Genomic DNA, 23,972 nt, shown 5'->3' on the forward strand with positions numbered 1-23,972 from the left:
GACGGGACTGGGAGCAAATGGCCTCTTTGCCTTTTGCCTCTCCCCAACTTCTCCCCCCCTGCGACTCCTCCCCCCACCCCTTACTGCCAGCCCCTTATCTCCCTGAGCACATGGAAGTGAGGGGCAAATTTAAAAACACTGACCTTTAAATTTAAACATAGCTGTAGTAATTTGTGTATAGCACCCATAAACTTAATTTATCCAGAATTGATGCATGTTACCTTTTTTGAAACTGCTGCATTTTTTAGTACAAGCACTCCACAAACACACTTTTAAGCAGCATTTTAACCCCTACTTGTATATAGTGCAAAACTATGCATATTAGTCCAAAGTAAAAAAAATCTTCTCATTTACCTAGTGATTCATTGGACCCCTTTCAACAGGATTTCAGGCAATGGTAACCCCACTGCTTAGTATGTGTGGGTACTCCAGTTACCACCCCACAAAGTATCCATCTGCTAATTAGGCCCCTCCCCATTCATAACTGGGAGCCCTTGTCATGAGTTCCAGGATCCTACAAACATTTATATGTAGATAAAGGTGCAGGGCAAGCTGGGCCAACTTCAACTTGTGGAGGGCGCAGCCACGCTAATCATATGAGACAGGCTGAGAAAGGGGATGACAGAGGGAATTCTGGGTGAACTGTTTGGGGCCCCATTTGGAGATGCTTGTCAGATATTTAAGGCTGGTGAAGAAACAGGAATCATTGGAAATGATAAATAAAGGCACAGCTCAGCTGTGGGAGTGAATGTATACAATGTAATGCCTCACCATGATGCCAGGATGGACAATTATTTAATGAAGTTTGCTTATATGTGAATGTAGGACGAAGAGTTTCACACACCACTCCCATGGTGATTGGAGGAAAAAAATGTGTCTTGTATTCATGTAAATGTGGTATTTTTTTGCTTCGATCTTAAACTGAATCATATAGATATGTATATAAATTGATGCATGTGGAAAGGCTTAGGGAATTGGACTTATTTAGTCTGGAGAAAAGAAGATTGAGGGTGGATTTAATAGCAGACTTCAACTACGTGAAGCGGGGTTCTGAAGAGGATGCAGCTAGATTGTTCTCAGTGGTAGATGATGACAGTACAATGAGCAATTCTGTCAGGTTGCAGCAAGGGAAGTTTAGGTTAGATATTAAGGGCTACAGGTACACTAGACACTGACTGCACAGTAGCTCATTACTACTGAGTACTAGCTTTGCATGGCCTGAAGCATGATGTGATGCTACTGCGCAGTTGTACCAAGGTACTGAGCAGCCAGTGTCACCTAAAAGCCATTTGGCAATGCTACTACACAGTAACTCTGGTTACTGCGCAGTCATTTAGTACTTTAGTTTATACAAGTACTAAATGACTGTGCGGTCAGTGTCTAATGTAGATGCAGCCAGAAAAGACATTCCCACTAGGAGGGTAGCAAAACACTGGAACAAGCTACCCGGAGAGGTTGTAGAATTTTCATCCTTGGAGGTTTTCAAGACCTGGCTGGACAAAGGCTTGCCTAGGATGATCTAGTTGAGGCTGGTCCTGCTTTGAGCAGGGGGTTGGACTAGATGACCTCTTGAGGTCCCTTCTAATCCTAATTTTCTATGATTGCTCTGGACCCGAGCACACTAGTAAAAATTCTAGTTTCTTTTATACCTGGAGAAAAATGTGTTGTGTCTGTATGGGATGATGTACAACACCATCTGCGCCTCCCTTTTTAACAGCCTAGATCCATCCATGGGCTCAAGTATCCTATGTAGGATTGTCAAGCATGGTCTAGATGCCAAATTTATTTATTTTTATGTAATAATTACTTTTATGACAGAATTGCACTTAAACCATCTTAAATCAGTCTTGTTTTGATTTGAATAGCCCCCTTCTTAATACACTTCTTAGTATAGTTTACATTACACAGACACATTGCCTATACTAAAAATTCAAGTAGCAGAAGCATGCATGTATTTGCTGAAGGTCTGTATATACAGTGCAATAGTTCATTACCCTGTCCAGTTAAAAACATTTCAGCTTATGTTTACCCTCTCTGTTTACAGAGTTTAACATCTCCATTGTAGAACAGCATTCAATAACTGCTCTTTTTGTGTGATGCCCCGGGCATGCAAGGGGCAGAAGTGTACAACTTGAGCTCAAGATCTCTCTCAGCTACTGGAGTTTTGTTTCCAAGCATGTGCATTCATTGAATACTGGGTGGGAGAATGGACTGAATTTGCTATCCTGAGCTGACAGGATAAATTCTTGTCTCATGTTCAGTAAATAGTCCTAAGGCTGTGTAATGAGGCTATGGAAGACATTATCACATATTTTTAAACTTGTTTAAAACAGTGGCATTTTGTTTTTGTGCTTTTCCCCCCCTCTCTTTTGGATGTAAAGAATTAGAAGAAGTTGGTCCTCAAAGTAGACTATCGTCACGTCATATCAAAAGTCAAGTTAAGGTAGTTGGCCCAGGAATAGTCTTACTCGCCTTCCAGTGACAAACCAGGACTCATTTGTGTAGTGGCGTTATATGTTTCTGTACTCTTCTATCAGGATATCTATCAACAGGCATGCTCCAGAAGCTTCCTTTCCAGCTGGCAGTATGAACTATTAGGGCAGTGTTGGTTTGAAATATTCCACTTGTCTCTACATCCTTTCATCTGATTAGGTTCGTCTACTCGAGACATTTACTTTGGAGTAGACTAATTAGCTCTGCAGTAAATGTCTTGCATCTCTGTGTGCTGCCGTATTAGGCCACAGAAAACTAACTCCACAGCAGGGTAGTACTTGTCATGAATGACTGGTGCTTCCTGAGACTGGGGGGGCAGTATGGCGGTGAGCAGGGACTGCCTGCAGACATTGGTGTTGGCGCTGGGGGTGGGGAGGTGTGGCGACTGGTGAGCAGGGACTGCCCACTGGCGGTGGCAGCAAGTGGCAAGCAGGGACTGCCTGAAGATGCCGGCAGTGTCAGCGAGCAGTGAGTGAGGGATGCTGGAGGGAGGGTGGCGAGTGGCAAGTGGGGACCAGCCACAGAAGCCAGCAGTGGCCAATCTCAGGGGGGCATGTGACCCGCTGTGTCCCCACTATGTATCGCCTATGGTACTTGTAAATACAAGTACTACCCTGCTGTGGAGTTTTTTACTCCTTAACACGGCACATGTAGACACTGATGTAGCTGGCTGGGACATGAGGATGCTTCAGTGCAGGGGCTGCCTACTGGCTAGGCCCACACTGGAGCACCTTTGTGCCCCCACTCGGCCCTCCACAGTACAGTGAGCTGGGTCAGAGCAGCCTGGGGATGGCAGGTGACCCCCTGCCCCGTCCATTTTCTACCCTGAAACTCCTGCCATCTGGGGCTGTTCCAATCTAGTTCAAAGTGCTACAGCCCTGGGCTCATGTGTAACTGTGGTGCCCAGGAGCAATAAACTGAGTGGTTATTTCATAACAAAGTCAGCCTCAATGTTTTGGGATTAAATCAGAAGCGTGGGGACTACCACACGAGGCATAGTAATAAAACATAGTAATAAAACAAGACTTTTGGAACAGTATTGCAGCTCTTTTGTTAATTCCTGGTACTTCTTAATATTCTTGTCAGCTACTGGTAAGCGTAGCTGCAGATTATCCCTGCTGTAACTTTGTGCAGTGTCAGCATCTGCTTTTCAAGTTCATATTCAAAATCTTGCCTTGGTGAAAGGCATAAGTAATTTTTGCTTATGTGGTTCAGAACACGTAGAGTAAGTCTTAATTCATGAAGCGGCTTAAAATATGGCATTTTGTGTAAAACTGATATATGTAGTTAAATACCCAGTTTACTAGTTGCAAAACAATACACCAGTATAATTCAACAGCAAAACTGAGGGCTTGAGGCCATTTTTATTACTTAACTGTAAGCAGATGTTATTCTCATGTCATTTATATGATAATCTAGCCTCAATATTTTCTGTAAGAACACAGCAAAAATGAGCTTTGTGACTTAACGTCAGTATGGTGACTTTGCAAATTAAATCTTTCTATTTATTCTCTATCCTTTTAAATTAAACACCTTCTTTGACTTCAAGGACAGGCACAATCTTGGTAAGAGGGATGGATAAAGCTGTACTCTTACTGAACAGATTGCAGTGGTTTATTGTAGGCTGCCCTAGCTGTAGTCTTGGATGAACTGAGATTTTAAGACAGTACTTGTGTTCTAGAGTGTTTTAGAATTTTGAAATCCATTGTTACAATTGGAGTCTGCATATGGTGATAGTTCAATTTAAGTAGAAAAATCTTTAGTGGAAATAATTATGGCCAGATCCAGGAACTACATGAGGCCAGGGTGTGGCTTCACCCCCTTCAGCTGAAGAGATCTCATCCAAAGGGGGTGAGGCTGCAACCACCTTGCTGTGAACCTGGATGCCAGTTACACCATCACTGACATGACAGTGCCACTGCTGCTAAAGCTCCACCTGTGCCCCAAGTCCTTAGCTCACCAGCAGGTTCTCATTGGAGCCTGGGTTTTTCACACAGCTCTCAAGCCCAGGGGTGAGAACTGCTGCCATTCACTTTTCTGCCTTCTTCCCTCCTTCATTCTCCCCAATACTGAATTCAGCAGCAGGGGAAAAGGGGACGAGTGGTAGCAACATTTAGTCCCTCAGTCCCTGCTTTCATGCAGCTCTGGGGTCCACGGACTGAGTACCACCATTGCTCATTCCCTCTTTTCCCCTGCTGTTGAATTTAGAGGAGGGAGGGGAAGGGTGAGTAGTGGCAGTACTCACCTCCTGGGTTTTAGAGCTGTGTGAAAGTGGAGCTCTGGGGGGACCTCTCATTGATCAGCTGGTGAGCCCAGAGCTCAGGGCGCTGGCAAAGGTCCATAAGACCTGCCTGCCTAGCTGCATTGACATGCAGGTGAGCTCTAAGACAGGGATGGGCAAAATATGGCTCATGGGCTAGATCTGGTGCAGCAGTTGATTATATGTAACCTGCTTGGGGTGAGCCCTGCCTGGGGCTGCCCATGCCACACTCTGGCCCTCATCTGTCCTGAGCCTGCTGATGGCATTGTCACAGCCCTGGCCAGCACACAGTTTCCAGGCAGGGCTGCGTCCACTGCTGCCACAGCTGTCTGCGTATTGCTTGGCTTCTCCTACCTCCAGCAGCTCCTGGTCCTCCTCCTGCCCCTGCTACTGTGCTATGGTAGTGAGGGGAAAGGACGGCAGGTGGAGGGGGAAGCTGCAGCCAGGCAGCTCCTGCCTCAGTGCATGGGGGTCTGGTTCTAGCTCCTGGCCACATTCCACCCACTCCATCCACCCAGCACAATGAGCAGCCACTTGTAGGTGGCTTAGTAGGTGGAAGGTAGCCCTACTAGGAAGGTGTGCACACTGGCTGGGATAGGGGCTGGGGCTGGGGCTGGGGCTGGAACTGGGACTGTGCCATTGGTGGATGCAAGCTGGAGCACAGCGTGGGCTGCCCTGGGTGGGAGCAGGCAGGACTTGGCTCCATGCAGATTGCTGCAGGGGTAGCCATGGACTGGATGGGGGAGCGGGGACAGATTGCACTTGCATCTGTGCTGTAACTCCTGTTCCCCTGCAACTTCTGCTGCATGCACATCCTGGCCTCCCTCCCCTCCTTTCGCCACAGGCTAGCTCCTGGGACCGACCATGTGGTCAGCACCCCCCCCCCATACAATATACAAGAGTTAGATTTTATTTTGAGCTGTTATGTAATCACCTTTATACACACTACTAAAAAAACCCATAAATCGGGATGAAAATACTTTTGAAACAAAAATTAAAATATGCTCTACTAGATTTTTGATTTTTAATGTACGATTTGTTTTTTTTATCTATAATTTATTAAAATGATACCTTCTGCAAGATTTTATATGTGCGGCTTTTGACCGCTCAACTTGTTAAGTGGCCTGCTAGCCAAAATAATTGCCCACCCCTGCTCTGAGACATCACTGACTGAATTGCTATAATTCCCCTGGATCTACCCCTAGGAGTGCTGGAGGTTCCTTTTCTAATGTGTGAAATAAGTGAGTGCTGGTAAAACACTTTTTATTTCTTTGTCACACTACATGATGGGCATTGGTTCCAATGACTTTTGTTACATTTAAAAGACAGCACATTTAAAAAGCCAGCAAAAATAGTGGCATTTTAAAATAATTACTGAATCCAGCTATGCAAGTAGTCAGAAAACTCAGGCTCATGGCTAGGTGGCCTACTCTCTTCTATTCAGTATCAAATTAATCACCAAGTTTGGGGCCAGGAAGGACTTTCTTCCTCTAGGTCAGATTGGCCTTCCTCTAGGTCCTCTAGGTCAGCTCTTCTATGCATACTTTAACCCGTTTTTTTTCTGACATTGCAATAACATGGCGTTGGCAGTGCCACCATCTCGCATTTTTGCCTATTGCATGTTCCATAACTTCATGGTTTTGTGCTTTGTAGTTCTACATAAGGGTTGAAAATGCACATTTTATGAATCTTTGGGTAAATGGCAGTGTGTAGACATGGTAGGCTGGACTTGATGGCCCTGGTGGCCCCTTCCAGTCCCATGTTCCTTATATTCTTAAGGCATTATTTAGAGATTGATATTTGACTAATATAATGTGCTGTCTTTGTAAGGCTTCCCTGTAGGAGCTAAGCACTTGAGTGCATTTTGAAAGGTACTATTAAAAGGTAATTACTAGTAGAAATTGCAAGTTAAGCTGAACAAGTTGCAATTATTCAAGCTTTTTGTAGGAGGTAAAGCTGTGTTTTGCAGGAAGAGGGTGGGTGTATTAGTAATTAGTATTTATTTCTATGACTCTCTTAAGGAGGCGCCTCCTTTGAGGGAAATGGTCTGGTTACACGGTCGCAGCAGGTTTGTGCCGGGTACCTCCACGCGGTTCCCGCCGGGTGTCGAAGCCCCAGGGCTGTCGGCAGCTAAACTCGGCACAGTGCGGCCTAGGGACTTCGCTCCTGCTGCCGAACGGCTCGCCCCCCGTTCGCAGCCAACGCCATTTTGGCGAAAAACACTTATTCCCAGTTGGCTGGGAGCTTTGCTAGTCGGTCTTACCGCTAGCCAAACCTGGTCGCCACCCAGGGTCCTGTGGCGATTGGCCGGTCGTAGCCGTGCCAACGTCTTGTGCCGCTAGAGGGGGACCTCAGTGACCGGTGCAAGCCGACCTAGCTGCGGCGACAGCATGGCCGGGCGGGGGGCACAAGGCCCTCTTTCCGTCCCAGGGGGAGTCCCTGCGTCTTGTCCCGGGAGAGCGGAATCTTGAAGATCGGGGCAACACGAACTAGCTGAGACCCGTTCCCTACCCGAGGGGCATGAGGCATGTGTGCTGTGCCGGGAGGGGTGAAACCCGGCGATCGGTGCAGCACAGACTGAAGTGAGACACTTGCCGAGAGTGTTTCCTGTACGGAGAGGCATGAGGGAATAGCCTATGGAGTTGGATGCAATTAATTTTTTACAGGTTTGAAAAGTGATTTAGAGTAAAAATATAAAGTGTAAACATTAATGCTTCAATATCTAATTATTCTTACAACCTGGTTTCAGTGAACAAAGAACTGGAAATATCTATAGGATTTCAAGTTCATCAGTAGTTAAGGCATAGAGTTAAAGGCAAGATTTGAGGAGACTGGAATTTGGTGACTTAGGAGAGATTTGTTACCAGCCCCTAACTGTGGGAAGCCATAATTAGGGACAAGAGAAGCAGCTAAAAGTGGAAAAGATACAAGACTGTGTAGCAGGGCACTAAGACGCACCTGCTCCTTAAGGCTGAAGAAGCCTGGCCAAACAGAGCTTCCAGCTCTACAAGCCAAACAGAGCTTCCCAGCTATAGGTTGCTGGGGTAACAGCCTAAGGGAGTAATTGGCCACACCTGTTGACATCACCTGACAGGCAGGAGGCAGCATTCTGGGATATATAAGCTCAGGCTGTAGTTGGCGGACACACACTCTCTCTGTGGTAACTGGCAGGGAAGAAGCTCCTGCCTGCTGAAGCTACTTGAGACCTGGTGCTGCCTGCCTAGCTCTCCCTGTATTTCCTGCTCTGCTTTCTAGGTGCTACATGACTACAGTGAGTCTCCCAGGTACCTAGAATAGGGACATGTTACTCTGAGTGGAAGTTTGTCCCCTTAAAGAGGCATAGCACTGTTGTTATTATATAAGTTATAGCCTAGGGGCTTGTGTTTGTGTTCATATTTACCCCGGAGGATCGGGATGAGGCTAGAAGGGGAGGTTTGGAGGCCTCATTAGTGCCTGGAGAGAGAGGGCATATGATTTGGTAGAGCCCAGTGTCAGGCACAGAGAGCATAGCACCAGAGGGGCACAGGGAGCCCAGAGTGCCAGAGGGGCACAGAACCAGGTGCCCAGGAGAGAGGCACTAAGCCAGGCATCTGAGAGCAAGGCACAGAAAGCCAGTCACTAGAGAACTCAGTGCCTGTGTGTTGCAGAGAGACAGGAGCCAGAGGGCTCAATGCCAGGGTGTATAGAGTTGATGGTAGTAACACCTGTGAGGCCTGGGACACGTGGGGGAGGTCAGAGCATGTATGTACCGTCTGGTATAGCTAGGTTCATTAAGGCCAGCCTCCTGCTTAATGAACAACTTAACTATTTACTAACAAGGTGTGGCAGGAAAGATAGGTGGGTGGACTGCCCAAGACAGGTGGGTAGGCTGATGCAGAGGTCAGCCTCAGGACGGCCCCGTGTCATAGACTGGAGTCACTTTATGGACATATTTGGCAATCCAGATGGCAGTTTTGAATTGGAGTTGTATGGAAAGCCAGAGACACCTGAGAAAGGAAAGGAAGAAAGAATTTAATATGCATTTCATTTTCAAAGGGGAAAGAATAACAAAAGACTAGCATTATGCAATCTGAAATGCTGCAGGTGAAGGATTTCAGTCTACGACACGAGAAGGGATTGGAGTAGCTGAGCTGGAAAGTGATTAAGGAAGGAATATAGAATCTAGCAAAGGAGACTTTCAAGAGTTCTGGTTTATGCTTATGCTGTGTTGGCCACTAATAAGAAGTTATCTTTTACCACAACACAGCTGTTGGTATCTAAGAATTTTTTTATATTTTTTTCATTTTAATTGTAACCATTAAATAAAGTTACTTCAAGGAATATTAGCATGTAATGAAAAGAAGAATCTTTTGAAAGACCAGTATGGGAGTACACACTGAAATCTTTCTAACCACTTATTAGTCATAGCCATCTGTTTCCCTTTTCCATCTCTTCAATGTTGTAGATCTTTTTTGTTTTTATCAGGAACATTCCTGTCAAAGTTCCACTCCCACTTTCCAATGATCTTGCAAATTCTGCAGCTCTAATAGTTCTTTCTGAACCCCTTTCCAAGAAGACCTGATTCGATTTGTAGCTTTCCTGTCCCCCTCTCTTTTGTTATAAAAAAATAAAAAAAATTATAGGTCATTTTTTTGATACCTTGGAACACTCATTCCAGTGTCAACTTGTGCTATCTATTCATAGGCTCTCTTCATTGCAAACTTGCAACTATGTGGCTGAATGGGATAGGCAAGGAAGGCTTTTTTGAAGACATTACATTCATTTTGGTGCCAGAGACAACATATTTTATTTAGATGGGTATTCAGTTCATAAGGAAATGTGGCAAGATGGGCAGCATACAGATATTCCAAACCGTGGAAGTTTAGAGTCCCCTGGAAGTTCCTGCCTACTAGAACAAAGTCATCTCAGAGATGATCTCTCCAGCCAGGGTGTGATAGGGAGCTGCTCCTTTCCTTCTCCTGATGGCAGGTAAGTGGAAGTAGGTATGCATGTGGGTATGAGCGAGAGGTAATTGTACTGATTCTGCCTCCTGCTGCATGCACCTGAAGCTGATCACAAGATGTGGAGGATTCTACAGCTACATTTGTCCAACATGTTTTTACTGCAGGAGTAGCCCTTCTTCCCTGCGCACAGCTCTGGGTCACCCAGAACTTGTGTTCAGGGTGGGATGCAGCAGAGCTGGTCCTGTCCAGGACAGGTCCACCTTGGGGAGAATGCAACAGGGATCCTACAGGACTCCCTGACAGCGTGCTACATGGCAGGCTATCAAATAAGGTAATCAGCGCTCTCTTCCTTTCTGTTTCAAAGAGAGGGAGGGAGTAATAGCAGAGTAGTGTAGGATACTGGGGCCCTCAGGAGCATACACTCATTCAAGTTTTCCTGAGAGAAGAGAGATCTTCCTTATTGGAAGTGCCCTCTCTTTTCATAGGAGAACTAGTTCTCTTCCACAAAAAACTGCTTAAATGGCTTTGTGGGGTGTTTTTTTGTTTGGTTGTTTGTTTGGTTTTTTTTTGGGGGGGGGGGGGGGGGTGTGTGCAGGGAGAATTTTCTCCTGGCACAAATATAACACCTGTCCATAATTATAATCCCATTTACAAGTAGCCAGTTCAAAGTGAAATTGGACATTTCCATAGGTTCTATAGCTTCTAGGAGTAACAGTTGCGCTCCATCCTGCTCACATGTTAGGCCCACACAACAATGCAATGGATCATATAGTATTCTACCAGGCATCTCTAAATATAAATCTGGAACATTGCTTGCATGTATTCAGAGTGGTACAAGTATTGGGACTGAATCCAGATGGCAGACAATGTTTTTTGGGTCCAGAGTTGATTTATTCCTTTAACGTTGTCATCATTTCTTATATTGATAACATCTTACCTTACTCAGAGCTTTGGTTGCCTTAGCGGTCAGGCTGTGAGTGTTTGGAACAAGCAAAATCTGTTTTTAAAGTGTGTGTAACAGTTGGTAAGTAGGGTTGTGTTAAGCTTTGGGTGCTGATTCAATTCAGAGGAGATTCAGCCTGATTCGGTGGCTGAATCTCCAAATCTGAATTGAATCAGGGAACCAATAAAAAGGTCCGAATTGATTCAAAGCTCTCCGAATCTTTGGAAAGAGATTGGCTTTCTGGATACCTCCTAATGACACTCCTCCTCTAACTCTGGTGAAGTGCACCACTGAATCCCAAGTGAATTGACTTGGGAAGATAAATTGAAGTAAGCAAAAATGATCTGGAACTAAATCTCTCATTAACCCAGGACTCATTGACATCAATAACGTTATTAAAATCCAAGTGCCAGAGTGCTACAGATAAATCCTTTCATGTTATAACACTCAATATATTTCAGAAATATTTATCTGATGTCACTTGGCATGCAAGACAACTTGCATATCAGCACCATCCAGGATAATAATGTACTAGCTGAAATTAAGCCAGGCTCTAACATCATATCAATGAGCTGCTGCTGTAGGCCAAGTGATTGTTTATCTGTAACATTGCACATAAAACCCATTTGCAAAGCAGTTCTATCTTCTACATTTAAATTATGCTCACATATATTTCAAGACTTTTCAGCAGTGATGTAGACAAGCAATTATTCTAGTTGCATTCCTTCTTCTGACATCAAACTGTAATTAAATACTTCAGGGAGGGGGTGTGGGGAGGAAAGAGAGAGAGAGGTCACAGATATAAAACTCAAAGGTAGGAAGTGGGGAAGAGATTGATAGGAAACTGGCAAGAAAAAAAGCAAAATAAACTGGATGAAGAACTATCATGATCCACCTGCTGCATACTTCAGCATTTTCAATCCAAAGAAGGGAAATAAAGTAATGGAGGGGAGGATGTGGAATCCTGTTTGAACCCTCTTTGTCAATGCACATATGTGGAGGGCAAAACAGGGCACAGCAACTCTGCTAGAAGGAACCAAAAACATACAGATGTGCTTACCAGTAGGCCTGTGCGAAGCAGCTAGTATTCGATTTAGATTCAGCTGATTTGAGGAACAGTGATTTGAAACACTGTCCCGAATCAATTTAGCCAAATCTGATTCAGAAAGCTGGCTGCTGCCGAATCTCTGAATCACCCAGGCCCATCCCCCACCCGCTCTCCCAGCCCGGCAATGGCTGCCCCGCTCCCACCTCCCAGCACTTTGGAAAAAAAAGCCCAGACTCAGCAGGTGCTGCCAGGCAGGGGGGCAACCACTCTGACCCTTTAAGGAAAAAAAAACCCCCAAACCCCAGTCTCACCAGCTGCTGCCTGGTGGGGGACAATCACCCCTGCCCTGCACCACGTGGGGGGCTCTTCCATGAGTGCTCTGCGGCCACTGCTGGAGCTGGTGAGTTCCAGAGTTTTTCTTGGTTTTTTTTTTTACTTAGATGGGTATTCAGTTAAAGGGCCAGAGTTGAGGCAGGTGGGGCAGTCATGGGGGGGGCTGGTGGAGCAGGGGGGCTTTGGGCTCATGGCAGAGCCCCCACACAGCATGGGGCAGTGGGGATTGCCCCCTCCCCACCCCCACCCTGCAGCAGCAAGTGAGTGGGGCTTTTTTTTAAAGCACCAAGAGGCTGAAGTAGGTGGGGACTGCCTGAATCATCAGGAGTTGTCATTAAGAGTTTAGTGGAGAGTACATGCTGCTGTCTCTTGAATAACTCCTATTATTACAACTACTTCTTCTGGCTGCTATCATAGGATATAGGTCAAACCATGGATCTGTCTTTTCTTTGACCCTTTTGATGCATGTTTACTTTCCCAGAGAGAAAGTTGTTCATATGTTCCCATGAGCAAAGGGACTAGAATTTGGCTTTGCCCCCTATACAGGTTTCCCTCTCTTCTATGCTGTACATGCTTTCCTGGAAAATGGTGCATAACTTGAATTTGCATAAAGGGAACCCACTTTACAATGTAACAAATAGGGATATGTTCCAAGACCTCGACTGTACTGGCCTCCAGACCCATTTCTACTACTCTTACAAGACAATTTTGCACATTCAGAACCCGCATAAAGAGATGGAAACCTGTACTGATATTATAGAATTACCCTATAATGAGTACATCTTACTCATGTCCTTCTAATTGTGTACCATAGTAAAGTTCTGCTACATGATATTAATTTATTCACTCATCGCACTGATTGTCACCATCCTCTTTAGGTAGTCCAGGACCATCTCAAGAGAGATGAAAAGGTCTTCATTTTTCAATGTTTTAATTTTTTTTAATATTGATGTATTTGGTGATTGTTGAATCTTTATACTTTCCTCACATGAAATGGATTAAACAAAATTTGGCAATGTGCAAAGTTTTGAGACCTAGAAATATAGTACTTTATCATTATAATGATTATATTACAAGTGAAAAGGATAGATAACAAAAAGTAGTATGTAAATAGTCAATTAAGAATCTGAAAAAGGGGTAAAATCTACCCACTCATCCACTGGATGAATTCAGGCAATGTCAAAATTTACAGCTATGAGGAGGATTATAATGAAAGAGAAATTTCAGGTCTAGAAATGAATTCCACATCTATGAGATTGAACTTCAGTGTTCACCTGTTTGCTTTTTGAGTGACAAGTTCCCATTCATCTGTTTGTTATAGACTTACCTTCTGGCGGGTGGTAGGTGGGGAAGATGTGCCTGGAGTATTTGCACTGGCAAGGTAGAAAACTATGAGTGCATTAGCAAGGGAGAAAACTCCTCTTATCTGAAAAGAATGTCTTCATAGGTGAAGCCACAATATTGTATTTCATTGTGTTCTGGGGACCCTAGTTCCTCTTTTTTGCAAGGCAAACAGTGCAGTTAATCCAATACAGCTCAAATATACAACACATGAGAGAGATTAAAATGTAAGACTTGTCAAACTGAGTAATTATTGACTAGGAATATGACAGGTAAATAGATCTATTTTGTGAAATTTTATTTTGAATTCTGTAATAAAGCTGACATTTGAAGCAAAAAAAAAAAGAAGTGTTGTGTTGCTAACAGAGATAACATCATTTCTTACAACTAAAGCTGGCAAATGTATATTGTTAGTGCATATCTCTCCTCCTCAGCCCTCACAACCCAGCACTGATGGGGGAATATAACCGTTTGATACTGCCATTAAGGAACAACAGGGAGTTTTAGAAGAAAGGATTGCCTGTATCGAAGGGCTCTCCTTTTGCTGCTTTGTTCAAAAGCATTTGAAGATTACTTTTATGCATCTGTATGAATTATCTGGAGTCAGTATTTGTTTGTTCCTAAAGAGCCTTCCTTGATATGTAATATCTGTTTGATTCGTAATGCCTGCTGTAGTAGGCAACCATCGATCCTCTGGATCCTGGTGTATACATAAGAGGTTTGGTCAGATACCTGATGAAATCTGTATATGGCTGACAAGACCAATATGAGAGTGACACAGCTTGTTAAGTTTCACAGATCCATATGCTGTCTGAGTTAGAATCCAAATTTGCTTTCTTCTTTCTCACTTTTCTTCTATCCTCTGGATCAGAGCTACTTCATGTTGAGCTGCACCCAGTGCCAGATGTTCCCTTCAGTTCAAACAGTATTCTGTGCATTACTCCCAGCTTTCTAAATTGATGGTGAATGACTTCATGCCACTTTTGCACACATTGTAGTATTACCATAGAATGTAACCTTGCTTTCTAGAGCCATCTCAAATCTCACTATACAAAATATTGTTGAGGATATGGTCTCCTCTCATTCTCCTGACATGGCCGAGCCATCAGAGCTTCCTCTTCTGGACAGTAGTTTCTAAGTGTGTCAGTCCTACGCACTCCAGTACTTCTGTGTTTGGTATTCTGTCTTCCCACTTTATTTTCAGGATCTTACACAGACATCTCATGTGGAAATTATCCAGTCTCTTGATATACCTATCACATGTAGTCCACATTTCTGAAGCATAAAGCAGGGATGACTGAACACAAGTCTCATAGATTTGAATCTTCACCTTAGCTGATAGTTTCCTGTTATTTCATGAACATTTCTGTAATAGCCTGACATTCTTATCCACTTTTCTGATTCTTCTGCAGAGAAAATTAATGTGCAGCAAAAATATTGTGCAGCTAGGTATTTTGAGGCAATGCAGTGATGTGGTATTGGATTATCATCTGTTTAAACAAAACTATTGGGTTCATCATTACCCATGCTCTCTTCCCAGAACAGTCTTACAAAAGATTTCAGACCTAAAGTAACTTTCAAGATGTAAAACATTCAGGTAGCTTTTAAGCCCACCTCAGGAAAGACAAACATGCATTCTTTTGTGTCTTTCAGGTGAATACAATGCTATACTCTTCCTTAGGTTTAATGTTTACAAACTAAAATATCAGCTGAATGTTTGCAGGGTTTGTAGAACCCTGCAAACTCTTGGGGTTGTCTAAGTTTGTGAAGAAAGGTCTGCCATCGCTGTAGAAGCAGAATCCCTGTTGCCACCAACCACTCTGAAATCACTTTTATCACAACAAACCACAAAGTAAAAACACAGAACAAAGTTTATTGCATAAGGCAAAGAAACAAACAAACCCCAAGGGAAAAAGCTACTAGGTTCAAAAAGACACATACACAGAAGCAAAACTGAACTACCTTACTGCTACCTTCCATCATGAAGAAGTTTTTTGTTTCAAACAGCTAGCAGCTCTCAACTGCTAAGATGATCCTTATAGTCTCCCTGGTTGGGTCCCCTGCTTCTGCCTGTCTCCCCTCCTCCAAGGACTCCTACTCAGATCCCCCGGCTTGTCTCTCTCTTCTCCTGTTCTCCATGGAATTCCTGGGAACATTCTTTGGATTTCATTAATGAACTTTTAGAGTTTCTCAACAGCCTGATATGTAGTAGGCTAATGGATATGGACTTAGCTGTTGTTAAGCAGCAGTACTCTTAGGCTAAGTACAGAGAGTCAAAAAGCTTGAGAATGAATTGATTCAGTCTTTGCGGGTTAGTCTAAACTGCAAAGATTGAACCAATAAGCAAATGAGCAGACATTCACTTTTGATTCAGGAAATGCAGCCACATGCCTGCAGTAGCTCAAGCCAGAAGCACTAGAGCACAGCTCTCTGGCACACAGGCAGCATGGCCTGTGTGTTTGCTTCCTCTTCCTGCAGCCCCTGAGGTCTCAGATTTGCAGCCCAGAATCACAGCAGCAGGACTCGGGTCATCACTTCCTCTTCCTGCTTCCAGGTACCTTTGGGATTTATAGTCCGCAGTTGCAGCCAGCAGTAAGTAAGCAGGGCAGGGTAGCTCCACACTTGGGGAAAGAGAAGTTCAGCCCCTCTTCCTGGCTGCGGACTTCAGCAGGGGTTTGCCTGGGGGGGCTAGTGAGCCAGCCGTGACTGCTCCAGCTAGGGAGCACAGGCCAGCTCTGCTCTCTGGAGCAGACAGCCCAGCCCAGGGCTGCAAAATGCTGGCATGCTGGGGGACTGTAATTTAACCCAGCGGTTCACAGCCTTTTGCACCTTATGTCCCACCAACCATTTTGTCAAAAAACCCCTTGTCCTACCATGATAAAAACAAAACCCCACAAAATTGCTTTGTTCAAGATATCTGTTGATTCATCTATCTGAAGTGCAAATAAGTATTTTTTTTTCAATCAGGCAATGAGTTGAAGTCCCACCTACACAACCTTCAAGTCCCACCACAGGGACCTATCCCACTGGTTGAGAAACATGGTTTTAACTGGTTTGACCCAAATCAGTTAAGTCTGATACTACATTCAGCCAGGTTCATCTTAAACCAGTTTCAGCCATTTTGAAACTGGGTTATGTGCACTGAACTTCTATTCTGTTACAGGTTTAAACCAGTTTCTGATCACTTAAACTGGTTTATATGTAACTTCTGTCCCTAACCTTAATGTTAACACTGGAGCTAATCATAAACAATGCAGTTATTTGTTGATTAGGTTTCCCTGGATCACTAAAACACATACGGTATATTAAATACCAGGGTTCATACAAACATAAACTACATATAGCTGTTGATAGAGACCAAATATAACAATATAGTTAGCTCAAGTTGAGGAGATATCTGTGCTTGTGGAACCAGTGTTCCCCAAAATGACCTGCTGGAGATTTAAATGCACTGCTCTTCAGCGTTATTTGGAAAATGACTTTGATGCTTTTTACAAATGTCCCATAAAATGTCCTTCTCCATTTTTTAAATGTTTCTCTTATGTTGTTATAATCATTGGCAACACGTAGGGGGTGAACGTGCACCTCCAGAGCTTGGTGGTGCACCCCCTGCAAAAAGTGCTGCTGGCCATGCCTGTGGGTAGTCTCCACTCACCACCCCCACCCCCTCACCACTGACACTACTGGTGGCATCTGCAGATGGTCCCAGATGGATGCTGCCGGCATCATCTGTGGATGGCTGCCAACTGCTGGTTGGCACTCACCAGCCCTCCCCTCCCTGCCGCTGACACCGCCACAGCCATCTGTGGGAGTTCCCTGTTCGGCCTGCTCCCGCCGCTGACACAACCTCAGCTGCCTGCAGGAGCTTTCCGCTGCCACGCCCCCACTGCCAACACAGCTCCCGCCATCTGGAGGCAGTCACCATGCCCCCTCCAGCCTCCGGGGGCACGTGGCATTCATAGTTATAATAACTAGGTTTCTTTGTTTTGCATTGAAAATAGGGAATTCTAGACAGTGCAAAGTGGTTTCTCACATTCATAGTGAGAGTTGGCAACACAAATATAAAGGACTAGAGAGCTGAGCCTACAAATTCTGACTTGCAGAAAAAAATGGAATATTTTGCCACATTTTGTGTATATCACCACGTAACACAATTAGAATTTGTTTAATGATGGAGATGATTCAATGAACTGGCTATGCCTGGATAAGAACAAGAGGTAATGTAGTTAACAGCTCTTGTTTGTTAGTGAGCCAATTAAAAAAAAAAAAAAAATAATCACAGGCAGTAAACTATGGATTTCCGTTGTGTGGACAATATGGGAAGATATAAGCGAAGTGTGAAGGGCGTTTAGAAGTTTGCATTTATTTGTTTATGTTCTAAGGACTAAATGTCCCAGGCCAAAACTATACATTTTTGTATTGATGTTTGTTAAATAAGCTGCCACGTTCCCTGGAAAGAATAAATCTGCATTCACAGCTTATCTTTAAGTAAATTAAATCTGACAGTTGCACCTTCATCACTGCCGATCAAATAAACATTTCAGATTGTTCAGCTCCTTAACCTAGTGCTTAAGACAGATTCCAGTCTGGATTCCCCATGTGACGAGGTCATGGTAGGTTTTAGACATCTAGATCCTTAAGGTATCTTCTAAAGCTCATCCAGTAGGAAGATTCATATGCCCCTTCATATTTAGATTGAGGTTCTCAGTCCTGCAGAGAAGCTTCTGGGGCTGTCAGGATATTTTTTGTGATGGAGAGAAGGAGGTGAAGTAAATTGTTTTGGCAGGGGATGCTTTTGCTTTACTGATCTGTATTTGCAATGTTATGAATTACGTTCTGTAAGTAGAATTTGAAAATAAATCACAAATGATTGTTCTTCACACACATTTATAGTGACCGAGCAGAAAGCAGCTTTTGCTGAGTATTTTGTGAACGTGAAACCAATCTATAAATCCATTTCCCAGACACGGGGTGACAATGTTGGGATCAGTTCATTTCATTTCAATGTGTGCTTACTCATCCATAACTTGTGCAAATATAAAACAGTAGTGGAGAATCCAAAGAAAAGAACTGGGGAGTGATCTTGTGCTGCAAGGCTTTCTGTTGACCAGTCTGTGAGCAATAAAGGTTTGCATAGCAGTAGAGCCTATAGGGCAACTAGGTTGGAGACTCCTTTGTGCTAATTGCTGAATGTTAAATAAAGGCTAGACTGTCTCTGTCCTACACTATTTACAATCTTAAAAAAATAAAGCAACCTGACGAGGCAAACAAGTGTGTCCCAAAGGGGATGGAAATTGGGTAACCTTCTAAATCTAGTTATCTTTTGTTTTATTTATATCAACTAAAATGGCTTTGGTCAGAAGGGGTGAGGAACCTGAACTGGTGTGCTAGATCTGAGGTCACTTGAACTTTGGGGAACTATTGTTTTCAAATCCAGAATTTGTAGTTCATATGAATCTGAAGTGTAAGTCAGGTTATTTTTCCTCATTGTGACCAAAGGCAGTATTCAGTTAACCCAAGCTACCTTTTTATAGGAGAAGGCCAGAGGCAATAGACTTAAAAAAAATTTAAACATACACTGGATACCTTAATTTTCTGAGACCTGTATCTTTTACATAAGCCATGCTTGCTCCCATGCTGCTCTTTACATAGAGATTATAGCAAACATATATACACAAAACATGCATGCACACACACACACAGTATACTGAAAATGTGCATCATTTCCTTAAGTTTCAGAATGCCAGTCCCAGTTTATCACTGATGACTTACATTTTTAATAAACTTCCAGTTATGAACTAAGAGCATAAACCTAGCAGTAGGCCAGGGGGTGATGTGTAGGGGGTGCACGTAGGTGGACGTGCACCCCCTGAGCATGGCAGTGCACCCCCTACAAAAAGAACCCAGACCAAATATCGCTGGCAGCATCTGTGGGCAGTCTGCGATCACTGCTGGCTGCCGCCGATGCTGCCAGCAGTGCCTGTGGGTGGTTGCCAACTCCTGGTCAGTGTTTGCCACCCCTCCTGCCCCCCACCACCAACAGCACTGGTGGCATCTGTGGGAGCTCTGCGCTTACCTCCACCACGCTCCCACCACCACCAGCACAGCTGCCCCCCCGCCCCTCCTCCGGCCACCAGGGGCACGCATTGTTCATGTAGTAGGCAATGTTTTTCATGGGCTGGCCAGAGCAGTCTAGTTGTGGTCTGAGATGGGCCAGTGCTCAGACCTGGCCACTGCTGCTGCCTGCTTCTCCCTGCCACCCAGCTGGGACACAGTATGGGCAAAGTCCACCAAATGCTGCTGAAGCCCTAGCTCCCAGGGCTGTGGGTTACCAATCCCTGAGCTATACCATCAATATTCTACTGAAACAACTGACCACATTTATTAATAGTGCCAGAACAGAGAGCATGAAGACTTTAAAACATTATCCTATGATTTTGACATCTCAAATTTCAAGTCCTGAGAGGCTTTTTTGAGGGGCCCAGGCCCTACTGTTTATGAAATCATCAAATTCTACCCACACCTGGGCTCATCGTGCATCTTGTAAAATCAGATGATAGCCAAACAGTGCACACACATTTGAATAGTTCATACCTACTTATCTAAAGGGAGAACTGGTGTTTCAAAGTGGATTTTATTTTGAAAAACAGCCTGACTTTCAAAGAGACTACATATCAAAAATTAAGTTTGCCTGAGTAAATTCACAAAATAAATTAGATACCATAGGGCCTCTCTACATGGGCACGTAAAGGTGCAGTGGGATCTAATAGGCAATACACACAATCATGTTCCTTGCCCTGTCTCATGTGTATAGCAAGAGGTGTGCTTGTGGGATCATGCATTAGATCCTATCATGCCTTATTGCTGGAGCAGGGGGAGCAAGCTCCTGTAACTAGGTGCCAGCTCAGTTGACATTGTAACAAACCTCCAGTTATGGGGGTTTTTTGTATCCCAAGGCTGGAAGTTCACAACAGCCACAACCACCCAGCCCTGGAGGCATGGGGAGCCTCTGAGGCTGGAAGACAGCATCAGCTGTGATCTTCCAGTCCTGGAGGTTCCACTCACTCCTGGGACTGGGAGATCACAGCTGTGCCCTGCATGTCCTAGGACACAGCTGGATCCTGGCACCAAGAGGCGTGCTGCTGAGACTCAGCATCTGCAGCTATGGGCCTCTGGGTCCCTGCAGCTGCAGGGTGCTGCCTGGATTTAGAGTTGGCAGCTGCTGGGGCTGATAGTTGCAGGACTCCCAGCCCTGGCTGGTCATGGTTCACCCGTACACGTGAGAGTCCTGTCTGCTGCTGGGGCTCCCGGGCACAGGGAAGACCCTGCTATGTGTTCAAATTAAAGCTTGATAGGAACCAGCTATGAAGTTCATATGCTTTTTTGAGATCTAACTTTATAGCTGGTTGGAGCTCTTTATGGGCTGATAAGTACTTTGTATGTCTAATTACCCAGTTAATTGCACCATACCTGTAACGTGTAGAAGGGGTCCTATTGATATGAGGAATATAAGGCAAATTCTCTGTAGGACCCTGTTGAAGCAACTTCTTAGCTAGAAATAGATTTATATTTAGATATCGGGAGAAACATCCAGAAGTACACTTTCCACAATAATGATAATTTTTATCTCATAACTGTATCTTACTTTTAAGTAATCCAGGTGAGGAAAGAAAAGCATCGTACCTCAGTTTGGAACTCAAAAATTCTTTTCCAGTCCATTGCACTTTGTTGAACCAAAATTGCTCTTGGCTTTTTTGAATGACTGTTCCTTCTTCAATGCAGTCAAAATTGAGACCCTCTCAAAATCAGAGAGATGCACACAGAACTTGATTCTGCTCCTCTTCCTCGTGTTAAACAGTACTCTGCTATGTAATCAATCCCATTTATACATACAACAAACTAATGTTTTAAGGAGTAACTAATTGACCTAAGGATAATAGAAACCAGACCAAATATAAATAATTTTTTTAAAGATTTAGAATTTAACTTGTTTGCTATGGCTCCCTGAGATGTGGAAATGTGGAGCAACTGAACAGACTTACTCTTAATTTTACATCATTTTTGTTTGGCTGCACCTTGAAAGTAGCCAGTGAATGGCAAAGGGCAGCCCTCAGCAACATTTTTGGGGGGTGGGCTGGAATAGTTCAGCTCAGGTCCAAGGCGAGCCAGGAGCTGGCTACTACTGCCACCTGTTTCTCCCCACCACTTGGCTGAGTTCAGCATGCGTGAAGCTCCTTGTTGTCCAGATGTGCATGGCAGAATTTGGGAAAAGCCCTCCTCCATCAATGGCTCTACCGACTAGATATGGCCGGTGAGCCATAGGTTGCTGACCCCTGCATAAACCCACTATGTGCATGTAATCTTTAAGCCCCACTTTCTACTTTGTAGCTTAACAGGTTAATTTTTACTTTGTAACTATCTGTTCTCCATTTAACTGCACCAGAGCCAGTGAAGGGGAAGCTGCTGGCAAAGGACTGCTATCAGAACCCTTGAAAAAGAAGGAGCCGGTCACTTGCATGGCTACTACCTCCCCTCATTTTCAAGGATTCCAGTAGCACTCCCAACACAATTGCATCTCCCAACACCATTGAAAGCCTTGCAAATGAGGAAAGCTTATCAACTTCAGGGCTGCCAGTACCACAGTCTCTGCTCCCTAGGACTGACGAAGGGTGACTGTGCCCAAAAGCTTCCCAAGAGCATTTTTCCAACTACTCAGTTGGTCTAATAAAAGATATCACATCTACCCAAAGAACCTTGCCTTACCTTGGTTATGCACTTATCCAAAATTAATGTAACCAATCAATACTTATTTAACAAAGAAGTTAATTTCAAAGTTTTTAACAATCACTTGAAAAGGAAGGGAGCTGGTCAATTTTGGTTCCACCAATACCACAGTACTGACAAGGAACTGTACTTGAGGAGCATGAATTATAGTACTGTGGTATTGGCAGCCCTGAAGTTGATAAGCTTTCCTCATTTGCAAGGCTTTCAACAGTGTTGGGAGATGCAATTGTGTTGGGAGTGCTACTGGAATCCTTGAAAATGAGAGGAGGTAGCAGCCATAGAAGTGACTGGCTCCTTCGTTTTCAAGGTTCAAGGACACATCTACCCAAACAACACATGTCCTTAGACCAACACGGCTACAAACAAATACCCTAGGTACGTGCATAGTCATGCTGTGCATTTGAACAGAAACGCTGTATTCAAATGCTCATTTTTTTTTGTTCTATCACGTGTGTTCTTTGTGTGCTAATCTGCATTTATTTCAGAAATGCTTACAACAGGTGCCAGTGATCTGCTTGCATACTGAGACTTAGGCTGAGGCTTAAAATCATCCATAGTCTGGGGCGAGGGCTGTCATTTATGTGATTTTGCGTAGTGCCTTGCACAGTGGGTTTCATTCCTGTTTGGGGTCCTTTAGTGCTATTGTAATGTACATGGTAGACATATAGACAACAAAGTGCTGCTATTGATTAAAAATGAAGTTTAGATCATCTCAGAGTATTATGGGTTTGATAGATCAGACCTTTGAATTGTTTGAATTAGGTCAGAAATGCAGGAAAATACATTCTTTTATTCAAAGTCAAACTTTGTTTAGTGTTTTAAATGAATAAATACTTAATTGGTTATGAATCATAAACCATGTATAATATTGCAGAGTTATTCACAAAACTGCTGTTGACAGAAAAACATTTCTTACTTTAGAATGGCAGTTGGGATGTTAATAACTTTTCATAGAAAATATTTCTGTGTTGAAATATATAAATTCATCCAAAAGTTGCTTGGGAAAAATATGGTCTTTCATTTTGTAATGAAATAGGAAGTTTAATGAAAATTTCTCTTTAAACATACAAGCCTTGATCATATTTTTTTTGTATTTTGGGACAGAGAGGAGCTGGGAGGACAGGACATAGATTCACAAAACCAAAGTAATGAACATATTCTCAATTTGCAGACCTTTAGATTGTAAATGCTGCAGGGTCCTAAAGATATCCTTGGATCCTTCGCTCCAAGGGTACTCAAGTTTTTATTTGTAACTGCCAAATGCAGTTAAATCAGAGCTAAAGTACATTAATATGGGTTGCAGTGGCTTTGTTCTCTCTGCCTTCTGACTCTTTGTCTTAGTTCTCTCTCAATATTTTCTATGGCTTTATTTTACTGTTAGACTAAATTTTTCCTCCACCAAGATGTATTGTTCTCCATCAGACCCCACTCAATACTAGCTTTTGTTTTGTGCCTGCCTTTGCTCTATTAGGCATTCTCGAGCAGCTTTTGCCCGGGCAGTTGACCTGGTTTGCCCTGGACCTGCAAGTGGACCCCAGAGGGTACCTAGGAAGATGTCGGAAGACCCCCTTAACTCGCCTGCCACGACTTTGAATGGATCCTCAGTGGAGGGGGTCCCCTTTGAGGAAGTCTCCAGGGTCGTCACGGCCCTCGGTGGGCACTCACGGGGCTCCGACCTCCCCTACACCCTGGCCAAACGCCACCTTTTGCCACGGGTCTCCAAGTCTTACTTTATTCTGGCCTCTCCTGGTTTCTTCTCTTGGACTTCCCGTTGTCCTAGCGCAGCAGGACCTGGTGTCCTGGGCCAGGCTCCAGTGTGAAGACCAA

The 23,972-nt window shown here is 44.0% G+C and overlaps 1 protein-coding gene across 3 annotated transcripts in view; it reads left to right on the plus strand.

Annotated features, from left to right (window-relative positions):
- Positions 1-23,972, plus strand: part of LOC102379795 (serine/threonine-protein kinase DCLK1) — a 410,739-nt gene that overhangs the window by 110,181 nt on the left and 276,586 nt on the right. The gene's annotated exons all lie outside the window — the stretch shown is intronic.

The sequence above is a fragment of the Alligator sinensis genome, unplaced genomic scaffold (genome assembly GCF_000455745.1).
Source record: "Alligator sinensis unplaced genomic scaffold, ASM45574v1 scaffold1034_1, whole genome shotgun sequence".
Lineage (NCBI taxonomy): Eukaryota > Metazoa > Chordata > Crocodylia > Alligatoridae > Alligator > Alligator sinensis.